This window comes from Sus scrofa, chromosome 5 (assembly GCF_000003025.6).
Source record: "Sus scrofa isolate TJ Tabasco breed Duroc chromosome 5, Sscrofa11.1, whole genome shotgun sequence".
In the NCBI taxonomy this organism is placed as follows: domain Eukaryota; kingdom Metazoa; phylum Chordata; class Mammalia; order Artiodactyla; family Suidae; genus Sus; species Sus scrofa.
This window is the reverse complement of record NC_010447.5, coordinates 45,906,294-45,922,145: the sequence shown is the minus strand read 5'-3', so window position 1 is coordinate 45,922,145 and position 15,852 is coordinate 45,906,294. Positions and strand designations below refer to the sequence as shown.

The window sequence follows — 15,852 nt, the reverse complement described above, 5'->3', positions numbered from 1 at the left end:
ATATACACATACATTCTTTTTCTTAATTATTTTTTGTTTGAGCAAGATAGACTCTGATACTTATAAGGAATATCAACTAGAACAGGGCATATGCAGCCCTTAGCAGTCTGACTTCTGTCATTTTCTTGAGCCACATTTCCCGTGCTCATCCTCAGTTCTACCATTATCTTCTCAGCAAAGTCTTCCTTGAACCCAACAGGGCAAGACAAGTGGTGTCCCATCACTACGTCTAACATCAAATACTCTTACCTGACTTGGAAGGTAGACTTGGAAGCTGTCTTCTTCATTTTGTATTTCCAGAGTCTAGCAAATTGGCACTCAATAAGTACTCTGTAAATACTTTTGAATAAAGACAGCGATGGGAGTTTCTGGCTAAAGCAACACCATAAACATAAGCACAAGAGAATGGAAAGACACTGGGTTCTATGCTGCTGGAGTGGCTGCAGGGACCATGACTTTTTCAGCCTGACACAGTGTTTGGCACATAGGAGATATTTAGTAAAAGTCTGATGACCTGAACTGCACTGGGCCTTGTTTTTCAGAGAATACTGAGTGTCCCTAGGGGCTGGGCATAAGAGCTGCTTGTATGTATGATAGTGAGTTGGGGGGCGGTGAGGTGGAAAGGAAACAAAAGAAGTACACTAGGGCCATACTGTGGAAAATTTTGCACCCAAGGCTAGGGTTCTTGACATATTGTATATGCAACAAAGAAATGTAAAAGTAGGAGTTCCCATCATGGCTCAGTGGAAATGAACCTGACTAGTATCCCTGAGGACACAGGTTTGATCCCTGGACTTGTTCAGTGGGTTAAGGATCCAGTGCTGCTGTGAGCTGTGGGGTAGGCTGCAGATGTGGCTTGGATCTGGTGTTGCCGTGGCTGTGGTATAGGCGGGCAGCTGCAGCTCTGATTTGGCCCCTAGCCTGGGAACCTCCATATGCCAGAGGTGCGGCCCTGAAAAAAGAAAAAAAAGAAATATAAAAATATTTTATGCACATATGTGATTGGAGTGAGGGGTAGGCAGACTAACTTGTAAGCTTCTCAATAGTTCAGAAAAGAAATAACACATGGCTGAACGAGGGTGGGATCAGTAGGAATAGAAAAGAGCACCAGCTCTCAAGAGCTAATTGTTAAATTTTCAGAAATTTTGTGAGCCAGATGTTAAACTTTTGGTAGTTTTATTTTATTTTATTTTTGTCTTTTTAGGGCCCCACCCATAGCATATGGAGTTCCCCAGGCTAGGAGTACAATCAGAGCTGTAGTTACCAGCTTATGCCATAGGTATATCAACGCTGGATCCAAGCTGCTTCTTTGACCTACACCACAGCTCACAGCAACGCCGGATCCTTAACCCGCTGAACAAGGCTAGGGTTCAAACCTGCAACCTCATGGTTCCTAGTCGGATTCTTTTCTGCTGCACCACAATGGGAACTCCAAACTTTCGGTAGTTTTAAACTATGATGTGGGAATATTTACACCACAGAAATTAGTAAACACTACGAATTAAAGCTTTAAAAAAAATCTCATTTGAGGGGATGTCATTTTACCAGCACACCACTGAGAAAGATTTCAGAGAGACATCTGGACAGGGCTTGATTGATTAGGGTGGGAGTAGGGTTCAAAAATTGTTAAAGATATTTCTGATGTTTCTTATCTGTGGTGGTAACTCTGGGTGACTGGGAGGGTAAGGATGTTGTTATTACAGTAGTGTAAACATCAGTGGGAGACTTAGTTTTGCGGAAAAGATGATGAATGTGATTTGCTACATGAGTTGGGAGTATAATACAACATGGATGTGTCTCATCCAGAATCAAAATGTATGTCTGTGTTAGATGCTCAGATTTATTAGAGCTGGTGTGTAGATTTGGAATCAGCAGAACAGAGACGATGATTGAAGCTTTATGAGTGGATGCATTTTCTAAAGATGAGGATTAGAATGGGAGGATAGGGCAACAGAGGGAATATTTGGAATACCTACATTCAAGAAGCCGGCAGGATGGATTTCCCGTCGTGGCTCAGTGGAAATGAATCTGACTTGTATCCATGAGGACCCAGGTTCAATCCCTGGCCTCACTCAGTGAGTTAAGGATCTGTTGTTGCCATGAGCTGTGGTGTAGACTGCAGACATGGCTCAGATCTGACATTGCTGTGGCTGTGGTGTAGGCTGACAGATACAGCTCCCTTTCGACCCCTAGCCCGGGAACCTCCAGGTGCTGCAGGTGTGGCCCTAAAAAAAGACAAACAAACAAAAAAAGAAGCAGGGAGGAGAGGAGGGCACTGAAGGAGCATCTGAGAAGTAAAGAGCCTTTGTCCATAGAATGGAAAGAGCAATAAACAGTTATTATTTTATAGTTTCTGTGGGTCAAGGATTTGGGAATGGTTAACCAAGATGTTACTGGCTTAAGCTTTCTTTAAAGAGTATATCAAGGTGTTGACTGGGGCTACAGGCATCTAAAGGCTTGATCTGTTTCCAGCTTGTGGACACATCTGGCAGGCTGGTGCTGGCTGTTGGGTGGAGGCCTCAGTTGTCTTCCATGTGAGCCTCTTAATGGACTGCTCGAGTGTCCTTGTAACATGGCTCTCCCCTGAGTGTGTGATCCAGGAGAGCATGGTAGAAGCTGCAATGCTCTTTACAACGTGATCTCAGAGGTTCCATACACTCAAATCCCTAATATCATATCTGTTACACATGTTAGTCCGTTGGTATGGAAAGAGCCTTCTCGAGAACATGAACTGCAGGAATCAAGGAATATTAAAGGGTCCATCTTGGAGACTGGTGACTACAAATATGAGATTATAATGAATGGAATTTCATATCAGGAAACGGGGAAAGTCACTCTAAGACATTCATTAGCCCCGGGCTATGGAAAATCAGTTGAAATTAATGGGCTGTCACCTGGTTTTAGATATCCTGAAATTTTATTGTAAAATGATGGGAGATGCCTCACCAGGGGAACTAAGTATTCTGCTTCTCTTTTGTAGTGAATCATACCCACTATTTGTTTTTGTCTTTCTATCAGTGCTGTGATCTCCCAGAAGAAGAAGGACAGACAGTAGCAGTCATTCTTCAGATGGAGGCAGAGAGCGTCAGAAAGACCCAGGGAGCAGGGTTATCTTGAAAAAGTACCACTTATAAAGTTGGGTCTTTTTTTTTTTTTTTTTTTTGTGTCTTTTTGCCTTTTTCTAGGGCCACACTCGAGGCATATGGAGGTTCCCAGGCTAGGGGTCCAATCGGAGCTACAGTTGTCGGCCTACGCCAGAGCCACAGCAACACAGGATCTGAGCCGCGTCTGCAAACTACACCACAGCCACAGCAACACCAGATCCTCAACCCAGGGATAAAGAGAGAGGCCAGGGATAAAACCTGCAACCCTATGGTTCCCAGTCGGATTCATTAACCACTGAGCCACTACGGGAACTCCATAAAGTTGGGTCTTATACACATCCTTATCTTCTTTTCTTTTTGTCTTTTTATGGCTGCATCTGTGGCATATGAATGTTCCCTGGCCAGGGGTCAAATTGGAGCTGCAGCTGTGACCTACACTGCAGCTGAGGCAATGCTGGATCCTTAACTCCCTGAGCAAGGGCAGGGATTGAACCCAGATCCTCACAGAGACCACATCAGGTCCTTAACCTGCTGATCCGCAATGGGAACTCTGATGCATCCTAATTTTCAAGCCCTCATTCTAGTGTTTCCATTTGCTTGGTCTTTTTCTCTTCTTTTGGATCTTAGGTTCCAAGGAAATGGTCTACACCAGTCGTCTCAACCACTCGCTGAGGGTAGACTCAACACTTGCTTTTTATTGTATTTTATAATGTTCTCTCTTCCAGTTTGACATGTAGTTTATACATAATACAGTCTCCCTGTACACACTTCATTACAAATCAGCATGATGCCCTGGTGGTAAGACAAAGAAGGAATAAAAGGAAAATAACTGATAAATGAATAATATGATTACCAATATGCATGTTTGGGCACATGTATTCTAAAAGAGACAATGAAGTAGACGGATATTTGCACCTACAAGGAATCACTCTATTCGGGATAGCTTCACATGCTGGCTGATAAAGGTGTGTTGTATCACTGACTCAAATACCTGCCGCAGCCTTACCGTTGGTGAAGAGGATTTGAGTGCAAGCAAAGGTTTTGAGTGCAAAAAAGACAAGCATCTCTTGACTCACACAGTATTGATACTTCTGGAAAATTCATCATATGTTTTATTTATTTATTTATTTATTTATTTATTTATTATTTATTTATTTCTTGTCTTTGTTTAAGGCCGTACCCATGACATATGGAGGTTCCCAGGCTAGGGGGCTCATCGGAGCTGTAGCAGCTGGCCTACGCCAGAGCCACAGCAACATGAGATCTGAGTCATGTCTGCGACCTACACTACAGGTCACAGCTACGCTGGATCTTTAACCCACTGAGCAAGGCCAGGGATCAGACCCACGACCTCATGGTTCCTAGTCGGATTCATTTCCATTGCGCCACGACAGGAACTCCTTTCTATTTTTTATTTTATTTTATTTTATTTTTATTTTTTAGGCAAATTCATCATATAGTCATATGCAAAAAATAGTTTTTTTATGTTCTGTCAATTTCTCCTCTACAGCAAAGTGATCCGGATATATACATATATACATATACATATATATACACACACACACATTCTTTTTCTCATATTATCTTCTATCATGTTCTATCACAAGTGATTGGATATAGCTCTTCGTGTTGTACAGCAGGACCTCATTGCAGATGCAAAAAATAGTTGATTCCTGTATATAAAATGGACTTATGTTCTAAGGAAGAAAATTAGAAACAGAAATTTTTACCTATGAATGTCTTTGGGCCACACAAAAGTTATATGGGATGCTGGATAATTCTCTGTAGAGGACTGACTGTTCTATTTATTGAAGAATATGTAATATTGGAAATACTGTGCACTGAGTTTAGGAAATAAAACAACCAAGTCACCAGGCCAGTTTCCAAATGCCCTACAAAGGGCAGTTCTAACTCCGGTGAGAGCTCCGGTTCTACTCAGTGCTCAGTGGTTTTGGGGTAAAAAGGCAGTGAAATGGAGATCAGCGGCACTAACCACGATGTATAAGCACCTCCCAGTTTCTGGGGAACTTGGTGCAGAAGGATCTGCATGTCAGCTCGCCAAGAAAGACAGAGGAAGGACTGTAGATTGGAAGGTTGTTTGAGCCTTCAAAAGTTGAGTTTTTGGTAGCGAACTTGAGGACTTAAGTTGAAAAATTTCTTTTAAAAAAGCAAAACACTAGTTTTAAATTTTATTACTACTACTAACAAATTCTATTATTATTATTCATTATAATGCAAGCTTATTGTTTAATATTCAACCACACACATTAACAAAGTCAAGAAGCCAGTGGTATTTATAACATACGTCTCTTCTCCATGTATGGAGCAGGGAGGGAGATGAGGAGATGCTGGTCAAAGAGTTCAGTTACAAAATAAATTTCTTCTTCTTCCTTGAACAAGATTAGAGATTATGAAAAACAGATATTTAATTCCTGTCATTAACTTTCTTATACATGATTAAAAATTTCAAGACAGAGCATCAAACAGAAATTCCAGAGAGATATTCCCTCGATAAGATATTTGAGCCCCCCGGGCTACTATTCTTAACCTGAGGAGGGGCTGGAAATAGCTGCACATGCCTTTGGATTTACCCCCTTCTCTTTCACCCTCTAATTCCCCATGATCCCTTTTTATCTCTTAAAGTTTAAAATCTGTCTGGCTAATTTAACTTAGCGTGATGTCCTCAGGATTCATCCATATTATTGAAATGACAGGATTTCCTTCTTTCCCATGACTGAATAATATTCCACTGAGTATCTATCTATCTATCTATTATTTATTATCTATTATCTATCTCAATATATATACCTATCTATGTAACTATCATATTATCTATGTATCTATGTATCTATTATCTATCATTGAAATCTATCCATCTATATAACTATCTGTCATCTATCTACATCTATCTATGTATGTGTCTATCAATCCATCTATATAACTGTCTATCATTTATCTCAATCTATATCTATTTATCTAGCCACACCACATACTCCTTTATCTATTCATTTTTTGACAGATACACAGGTTGTTTCCATATCTTGGCTCCTGTTTATGTGTGGAATTTTTTTTTTAATTTGAATTCATAGAAATGGACTGGAGTGGTTGTTACCAGGGCCACAGGGTTGAGGAGGAAGGTGGAGGGGGAAGGGAGATGAGGAGATGCTGGTCAAAGAGTTCAGTTATAAGATAAATAATCTCTGGGAGCTAATATACAGCATGGTGAGGGTAGTAAATATTACTTGGTTGTGTGCTTGAATTTTGCTGAGTAAACCTTAAACACTTTTAACACACACACACACACACACACACAGCTATGTGTAGCTATGGGTATATTAATTAGTTTGATTGTGGTAAGCATTTCCCAAAATATATAGATACGTCCAATCATCACGTTGTACACTTTAAACAGTTTTGTCTGTTATACTTCAATAAAACTGAAAAAGAAAACAAACTGAAAAAAAAACCCCAAACTTGTCAGCCTCAATTTTGCAGCAGCCGTGGAATGGGGGCAGCAGGACATGGGGTGGCAGCAGCTGTAATCTCTTGCAAATCGCCCCCTTCCCCAAGTCTTAATTTCACAAACACCTCGTTCCACAGCTGCTAGAAACACCCATTGCTTCTTGGCATCCAAAGAATGTATTTTCATGCTCCTCAGTCATAATGAACTCTCTCAAATATTAAAGCAGTTTAGTATTTCTGAGGTTGCTGATGAGACAGAGCAATGTCCACCCTCACGTTCCACATTTTTAGATTAAAGCAGGGGACACACGTGGGGGACCTTCATGGAGCAATGCCATTCATGATACATGATGAATTATGATTGGCTCCTGCTTCATGTAATTATGAATGATCTGAAAAAAGGAGCCAATTGAATAATTTTGAATAGACATCCTTGAAAAGAGATCAACTCCTAGCATGTAATGCTTGCTCCATAGGATCAAATATTTGAGGAAAATACTTACATTGTTTTCTGCTATTAATGTTAAGCTTTCAGCATCGGGACAAGGGAGGTTTGCTTAACTCTCAAGGCAGAAAAAAAAAAATGGCCTTACCTCCACTACTTACTACTCTGTAGACAGGTATGATTATTTTTTTGGTTCTGCAAATTGAGATTGCCTGAGGTTCTGCTTTTCCAACAAACTCCAAGTAAAATGCAGATGCTGCTGATCAGAGAACCATGTTCTTGGGTAGAAAAGTGTACTGGAAGAATGACAGATGGGGCCAAGAAGGATGATTACCTTTGCAGGATCCACAGACCACCTGGGAAAGTAAGCTACAGGAAGAGATGAGAAGAGGTGTGTAGTGTGTATGTGAATATATAAGATTTATCTGAACATAAAAACTCTGTTTATTTCTGCTTAAAAATGACCTGCTATATAGCACAGAGAACTATATCCAGTCTCTTTGGATAGACCATAATGGAAGGTTATATAAGAAAGGGAAAAAAAATACGTGTGTGTGTGTGTGTGTACTATACATATACATAAATATGACTGGATCACTTTGCTGTATAGCCGAAATTGGCACATTTGAAAAATTTATTTATTTATTTAGCTTTGTAGGGCCACACCTGAGGCATATGGAGATTCCCAGGCTAGGGGTCAAATTGGAGCTACAGCTGCTGGCCTACACCACAGCCATAGCAATGCCAGATCTGAGCCGTGTCTGCGACCTACACAACAGCTCATGGCACGCCGGATCCCTAACCCACTGAGCAAGGCCAGGAACTGAACTAGCAACCTTATGATTCCTAGTCAGATTCATTTCTGGTGGGCCACAGCGGGAACTCCAGAAATTGGCACATTTTAAATCAACTATATTTAATGAAAATTTTCAACTAAAAAAAATGGCATCATTCAATAGGCATTTGGCAAAATTTAAAAAAATTTTTATTTATTTATTTATTTTTTTGGCTGCCCCACGGCACATGGAGCTCCTGGGCCAGGGATCAGATCAGATCCAAGCCGCAATTGTGACCTACGTGGCTGCTGAGGCAATGCCAGATCCTTTAACCCACTGTACCACGCTGGGGATTGAACCTTCATCCTGGGGCTGCAGAAACACCACCAATACTGTTGTGCCACAGCGGGAATTTCTATTTTTAATTTTTTTTTTTTTGGCTGTACATGCAGCACGTGGAAGTTCCAGGGCCAGGGATCAAACCCCACAGTTGTGACCTACACCACAGCTGTGGCAACGCCGGATTCTTGACCCACTGTGCCACAAAGGAACTTCCCAAAAACATTTTAAAAGGAGACTTGGAGTTTTTTAGGAGTGTTTCATAGATAATCTTTAATATTTGATGTGTCATAGCTTAAAATGAGTTAAAATATATAAAATGCTTATGTAGTGACTGGCATATTTTATGCACAATATAAGCATTAATTGATATATTTATTATTATCATTATTATAGTTTTTTTTTTTTTTTTGGCTACACCTGCGGCATGTAAGTTCCCAGGCCAAGGACTGAACCTGCGCCTCTGTTGTGGCCTCTGCCATAGCTAGGCAGTACAGGATCCTTAACCCACTGCGCCACAAGGGAACTTCCTCAGTATTGTAGTTTTATGTTGATTCTAGAATTCAAATTTCTAGGAATTTGAATGGAAATGAGTTTCTTGGAGAAATAAATCATTCCTGATTATAAAGGGGAAAGTTACCAAGAAATGGAAAATATCAAAGAGCCACCTACATCTTCCTCAAAGTCTTCTGACACATGAAACTACGCAAGACTGAGGAGGGGCTGGGAAGTAAGACCTTACAAGGAGTTTTTATGATGTGGATTTCCCTGCACCCTGAGAGGGTGGCATAGCTTCTACCTTCTGTCACATCTGCAGTCTGAGACTCTCCTGACAACTGACTCCACATATGGAAAAATAAAAGGTGAAGATTTCTTCTTAAAAATAGAGCAATCCCAAAATTAGATTCAGCAGTGATTGAATTTTAGTGACAAATGCACCAAATTATAGCAATTTGAAGAAGTTTTCTCTTTGTCCCAAATCAGAATAGTTACTTCTTAACACTTATTTCAGAAAGAGGTTGTTTTTTTTACAAAATAGCATATTTAAGTAGGATTTAGTATTATAAGTGAGTTTTTTTTTATATCACGTTTTTGTTGTTCTCTCACCCCTTTTATTTCTGAAGTATCCATTGAGAGTTCTCCTTTTTCATTTTTTATTTTTTTTTTATTTGGGTTCTCTCTCTCTTCTTGGTGAGTCTGGCCAGAGGTGTGTCAATTTTGTTTATCGCTCTTCCCTTTTAAGAGATAAAGTCTTATTTTTCAGTGGAGTTCATAGTCTTTCATTAAAGCTGGTATAAACTGACTTTATAAATTTAAATGTTCATCAGGTCCTGGGGAAATTTTACTAGTCAGTCAGCCAAACCATGACTAAGTATACAAAGTACTACCATCCACCTAGTGGTAAAATCTGAATTGCAAGCCTTGTGCTTAGGTTGAGAGGCTTCAAATTGCTTTTGAGGGGTTACCCAGACAAACCCCAGCTTTTGTAACTACAGGGGCCACGGGGTCTGCTGTGGCCTGGTTGTTCCTAGAAATGGTTCAGTGGACCCCCTAAAACGTGGGCGACTCCTGCACTGCCTTTGAGGCTGAAGCTAATACCTGCTGGAAAAGTTTGCTACTTATTTCCTTCTTAAGAATTTACTTGTATGTGTTAGACCGACCTCTTGGTACATAAAAGAAAAATAGATAATACTCTAACTATGATAACCATACTGAAAATTGGGTGGTACTTGCCCAAGTTTGTGAATAGAATGGAAGGAATGAAAAACATATGTAAAAGCTCTATTACTGCTGATAGAGCTTATCAAAATGGACGTGACAAAGATCATAGTCAAAATTAGGAGTAAGGAGCTTGCGGAATGTTTTACATCATTTTAATTGTTACTTGTTGCTTCTTATTGTGAGGCAGTGTAATATAATAGAAAGAGCACTGATAAGGCACAAACTTGGTGGGGGGGGGGTTGGCAAGCTCTCTGAGCCTCAGTTTCTCCATCTTTAAAATGGGATAATGATATGGACTATGCACTGTTATGAGATTAAATAATATCTTAGAGTCTGGTTTAGGGAGCGGTAGCAAAGGCTGTAAGTTTTTCCTTGGTTTTTGGATGTTTGCAAGGAGTTCAGCACCTCCAGGGACACAGTCCCCCGGACACCACCTGGGCTCATGAGCTCAGCATTGAGTCAGAGGAAAGGAGGTCGCTTTCTGATTCATGGTTCCACTTCCTGAGGTCCCTTAGTCATCTGAACTGGTCCAGACGAGGTTGCCCCTACTGAGAAATGTTCATCCCCTGTTTTGAGTCAAAGGACGTTATTTACTGATAGTCTTGGTGAGATGGAAATGGTGTTTGTGTATTGGTGCCTGATGTGGCCAAGGTAACACATATGTTCTTCCAAAGCTGGCTTTTATTTCTTCGGAGAAAGTTATGAATAGCCGCAGAGAACTGGAAACTGTCTTCCAGCTCAGAGGCACAGCGGAAGTAGGCGCTAGGTGGAGCAGAGGCTGACTAACTTACAGAGTAACCTCTGGGGAGGTGCTCCAGAACCTTCGGGCTGGCCACCTGTACAGCGGAAGCCATGATCCTGTGGTTGTTGCCCTATTGCTATTGTGGATTGACTTCCAGAGGTGTTTCCAAGCCCGTTGATTAAATATTAGCGTTTCCCTCAGAATGATTGCCACATCGATGACTGTCAGCGCTCTGTGCTTGTGGTGGTGAGTAATTTGAAGTATGTGAGTTTTGAGTTATTGATTGGAATGAAAAAAATGTACATCCATAAGGGTCAGAACTGAAAGTGTCTCTGTTTTTTTTTTTTTTTTTTTTTTTTTTTTTAAATGGTAGGAGTTCTCGTCGTGGCTCAGTGGAAACGAATCTGATTAGCATCCATGAGGACACAGGTTTGATCCTTGGCCTTGCTCAGTGGGTTAAGGATCCGGTGTTATCGTGAGCTGTGGTGTAAGTTGCAGACGTGGCTCGGATCTGACATTGCTGTGGCTGTGTGTAGGCCAGAGGCTACAGCTCCAATTCGACCCCTAGCCTGGGAACCTCCATGTGCCGAGGGGTGTGGCCCTAACAAGGGAAAAAAATATGGTACCCAACACTGTTCCTGTCCTTATTAAAGTGATCCATGCTCAAGACAGAATCTTTGAAATGTGGGAGTTCCTGTCGTGGTTCAGTGGTTAACGAATCTGACTAGGAACCATGAGGTTGCGGGTTTGATCCCTGGCCTCGCTCAGTGGGTTAAGGATCTGGTGTTGCTGTGAGCTGTGGTGTGGGTCACAGACACAGCTCGGATCCTGCGTTGCTGTGCCTCTGGTGTAGGCCAGCGGCTACAGCTCCGATTGGACCTCTAGCCTGGGAACCTCCATATGCCGCAGGTGTGGCCCTAGAAAAGGCAAAAAAAAAAAAAAAAAAAAAAAAAAAAAAAAGAATCTTTGAAATGTGTAGAGCAGAATGAAAACAGCTGCCCCCAATTTGACCATACACACTAGTGCTCCCAGGACAGCCCCAGTCCAATTAGCACCTCCTTTCACTCTCAAAAGTGTTGCTTTGGGACAATAGCTCATGTGGTCCCTCCACCCCACTGCTCCTCCCAGAGTCAGTACTGTGCACACACTGGTCAGTGTCTAAAGATTCCATTTCCTCTTTTTCTTTTTCGGCCATGCCCGTGGCATGTTCCCAGGACAGGGACCAAACCTGTACCGCAGCAGCTACCCGAGATACTGCAGTGACAATGTCAGATCCTTAACCCTTTGTCCACAAGAGAACTCCTATCGATTCCTTTTTCCAACAGTTGGGTCATAGCAGAGTGATGAAGAGCCTGTGCACTGGGGAGAAAGATAAATTACCCTGGAGTTCCCGGGTCACTTACAGCTCTGTGAGTTTAAGCAAATACTTTTTTCTTTTTTGGCTATGCCCACCCCATGTTGACGTTCCTGGGCCAGGGATCAAACCTGCACCACAGCAGCAACCCAAGCCACTGCGGTGACAAATGCTGGCTCCTTAACCTGCTGTGCCACAGGAGAACTCTGCAAATGCGCGTGTGTGTGTGTTTTTAATGAAATTATTTTCTTATCCCTTAAAATGCACTGAATAACAAAAATGGTAAATAATTTCTAGCAGTGTAAAAGAGCATAAGATTCCTTTTGCCGCACCTCCCCCCTGCTCCCCAGAGGTAGTCCTCTTCCGTCGGAGGGGTTGCTTTACCTCCTTGCACCGCAGTCTCGCATCTGTACAACGGGCATGAGAAGTTCATCTCATCTCACATACACTCATCTCTACGGACCTGATGGGCCCAGCCCAGGTCTTGATGCCAAGTAAATGCTAACAAAGGGTGATTCACATGATGATTCGTGGCATGCTCTTTTGTAGGCTGCTTTGTTCACTTAGCAAGTATACAGAATGGTTTCTTAACCTCCTTTGTAATAAACAAAAATCCCCCAGTAAATATGGAAATGTGAATTTTCTGAGGGGCCTCTATTCAAATGTTGTTCTAAAGCAAATATTACCAGGCTCACTAAGCATAGACATGGAACCATAAGCCCTCTGCTAGAAACTGATCCAGGTGGGGTTTGGGGCAGTCTGGGCGTGTGGGAGGCAGTGGGGTGAAACATTTACCCTGCTGTTTGTGGTGTACCTGTTCAGTCATAAACAGAGAGCTTTAGTTTCCATCTGGCTTCTCTCACTGGCACTCAACTCGCATGAAAAAAAGAAAGCGAGAAAGAGAGCAATGAAAGAGAAAGACAGCTAAATGGCTGCCTGGAGAGAATCAAAAGCAAATTTGGTCCCACGATCCCGATCCCAGGTTCTAATGTGGTCGGAAGGAGGCGGGAGGTGGAGGTTTCTGGAAGAAAAGAAGCCAAGGAGATGTGTTTTGACATGCAGAAGATTAGTTCTTGTCACTCTCAGTGAAGGGGCCTCCTCGCTCTGCAGTCAAAACATCCCGCTGAAACTGGGGGTTGCTGACAAGACTGTCCTCCTTTTCCTGTTGCTTTATTTAGTGACAGCCAGCTACAGCATGTTTTGTCACAGGCAGGCGCTAGGGAGATGCCTCAGTTATCCTCAATAGGATGGAAACTTTGGTTAACAGAATTGACTCTTTTTAGGCTCTTCCAGCCCCCTGTCTCTCCTCTCCCGGGCTCCACCCTGACTGTCTGTCACACTGGGTTTCAAAACCCTTTCCCAGGAGGGTGGGGATCCAGAGTCTGTGCTGCGGTAATGAAAAGGCCCAGCCCCTGCTTTCACCCACGCCTGTGTCTTCCTGAGCCCTTTTAAGTGGATTAAAATCCGGTCCCCCACTTCCCCCCAGGTGGGGAGTCTGGAGAATAATAAACACTAGCATTTTTTTTTTTCCCAATTATAGGACTGTTCTGGCACCAAATGTATATTAATAGGAGTTTATACACAAGACACGGGTAACGGCACACTGGTAAAAGCAAAAGCTGTCTACCAACCCAAAGACGCATGGGGTTGGTAACTCATGGGGTAGAAGTTGGTCCCCCCTTCTCCAGAGATGACATGTTAGCCTGAGAAGGCATCTCTGTACGTTCGTGTTCTTCACGTACACAGGGTGACGTGTAGCAAATGGGTCTTCATGATTATTATCCCACGTCTTTTGGAAAAAAAAGACGTCTTTAGGTAATAAATCCTTTTAACTGAACAGACATTTGTTCTTTTTCACCACAGTAGGGCAACATGTTTTTCTGTATGAGCTATCCATATTTACTATCTATCGCCACATGGCAAATTACTCCAAAACTCAGCAGCTGAAAATAACATTTTTTTTTTAAATTCACATACTGTCTGAGGTTCAGAAATCCAGGAGCAACGTAGCTGGGTAATTTTGGCTTAGAATTTCTTGTGAGGTTTCAATCATGATGTTGGCTGGGGCTGCAGTTGTCTGAAAACTTGACTGGGCTGGAAAATCTACTTCCAAGCTCATTCACATGGCTGTTGACTGGAGGCTTCAGTTTTTTCCCACGTGAGTCTCTCTGTAGAGCAACAACATGGCAGTTGGCTTTGCCTAGGATGAGAGATCGGAGAGAGAGAGACCAAGACTGAGACCACAACCTAATCTCAGAAGTGATATAACACCACTTTTACCATATTCTATTAGTCACTCAGACAAGTTCTGGTGTTTGTAGAAGGGACCATACATAGGTGTGAAAAATAGGGCACCATCTTGGAAGCTGGCTGGGTCCATTCTCTGGGTCCTAATGATTCATCTCCCTTCTACGTGCAAAATACACACACCCTTCCCCTCTCAAGGTTCCCCAGCTCTCATCCCTTTAGAGCATCAGCTCCAAGTCTAGGATGTTGTCATCTACCTCGGGTCTAGGCACAGTTTCCCTGAGTGTGGCTCCTCTTTTCTGTAAACCTCACAATCAGCACTGGTGAGATAGGCATGGGATAGCCACCACTGATAGTTCTGCTCAAAAATGGGGAGAGTGGGAGGCACACCAGAATCCTTAGCTGTTCTGAAATCCAGCTGCGCAAACATGGAAGTTCCCTGATTGGGATTCTGACATACTCCTATGAGGGGTTACCCTACATCACTCTTGGTTCTGCCTTCTGGACTCCGCCTGCTTTTGTCCACTGAGTCCTCCTCCTCCCCTCCGCATTCTTTTTATGGCTGCAGAGTTCCCAGGCTAGGGATCAGATCAGAGCTGTAGTTGCTGCCCTACGCCACAGCCACAACAACACGGGATTCCAGCCACATCTGTAATCTACACTGAAGCTTGGGGGCAATGCCGGATCCTTAACCCACTGAGCGAGGAGGCCAGGGATCAAACCTACATCCTCATGGATGCTAATCAGATTCCTCATCCACTGAGCCACAGTGGGAACTCCTGGAACCAACTTTCTTCTTTCGTGAAAATTAGCATGTGTTTGCCTCTGAGTATCTTTCTCAACCTGCCTCTTGTCAGCAGAGTTTTTGGGGCCCCATGCCCTCTTTCATTTTGTCCTCTTCTCTGTAACTTTCAGTTGAAGCTGAAATAATTCTTTAAAACATGTCTTGGGCCTTCTGTGAATCCTATTGGGGTTTACTCTATGAGATAAAACCCCATAAAACTCTTGAGAGAGGTCCTCCTACAGGGCCTAAGCGTCCATGGAGGGACAATGTCCACCAACATCTTAAAAGTCCCGTTGTTTGAATGTGAGTCAAACTCTTAAAATCTTTATGGGGGGAGTTCCCATCGTGGCGCAGTGGTTAACGAATCCGACTAGGAACCATGAGGTTGTGGGTTTGATCTCTGGCCTTGCTCAGTGGGTTAAGGATCTGGCGTTGCCGTGAGCTGTGGTGTAGGCCACAAATGTGGCTTGGATCCTGCGTTGCTGTGGCTCTGGCATAGGCCAGCGGCTACAGCTCCGATGAGACCCCTAGCCTGGGAACCTCCATATACCTCGGGAGCGGCCCAAGAAAAATGGCAAAAGACAAAAAAAAAAAAAAAAAAAAATCTTTGTGGGGACTTGATCCAAATGAATAGCACTCTGAGGGACAGTCTTTTCCTGGAAGTATTCTGTATTTGATCTTTGCTTGAAAGTCCTTCCTAAAATTTATTATTGTTTGTCATCTGGAAGCGTCGATAAGGTTCAAAATCTTTGTTTTTAGTGGTTTTAAAGGTTTTCTGGCATGTTCAATGTAATAGTTTTCATATAACAGTCTTACCTTCTATAAGCAGTGAGAAGAAAGTGTACCACTGGAACACTCTTGCTGGAAAAATCACAGG

General features: G+C 42.5%; 1 non-coding gene across 1 annotated transcript; it reads right to left on the bottom strand.

Moving 5' to 3' along the window:
- Nucleotides 12,896-12,991, bottom strand: MIR9852 (microRNA 9852). Its single transcript, NR_128546.1, has one exon. It is a non-coding gene; the product is annotated as a microRNA 9852 (primary transcript).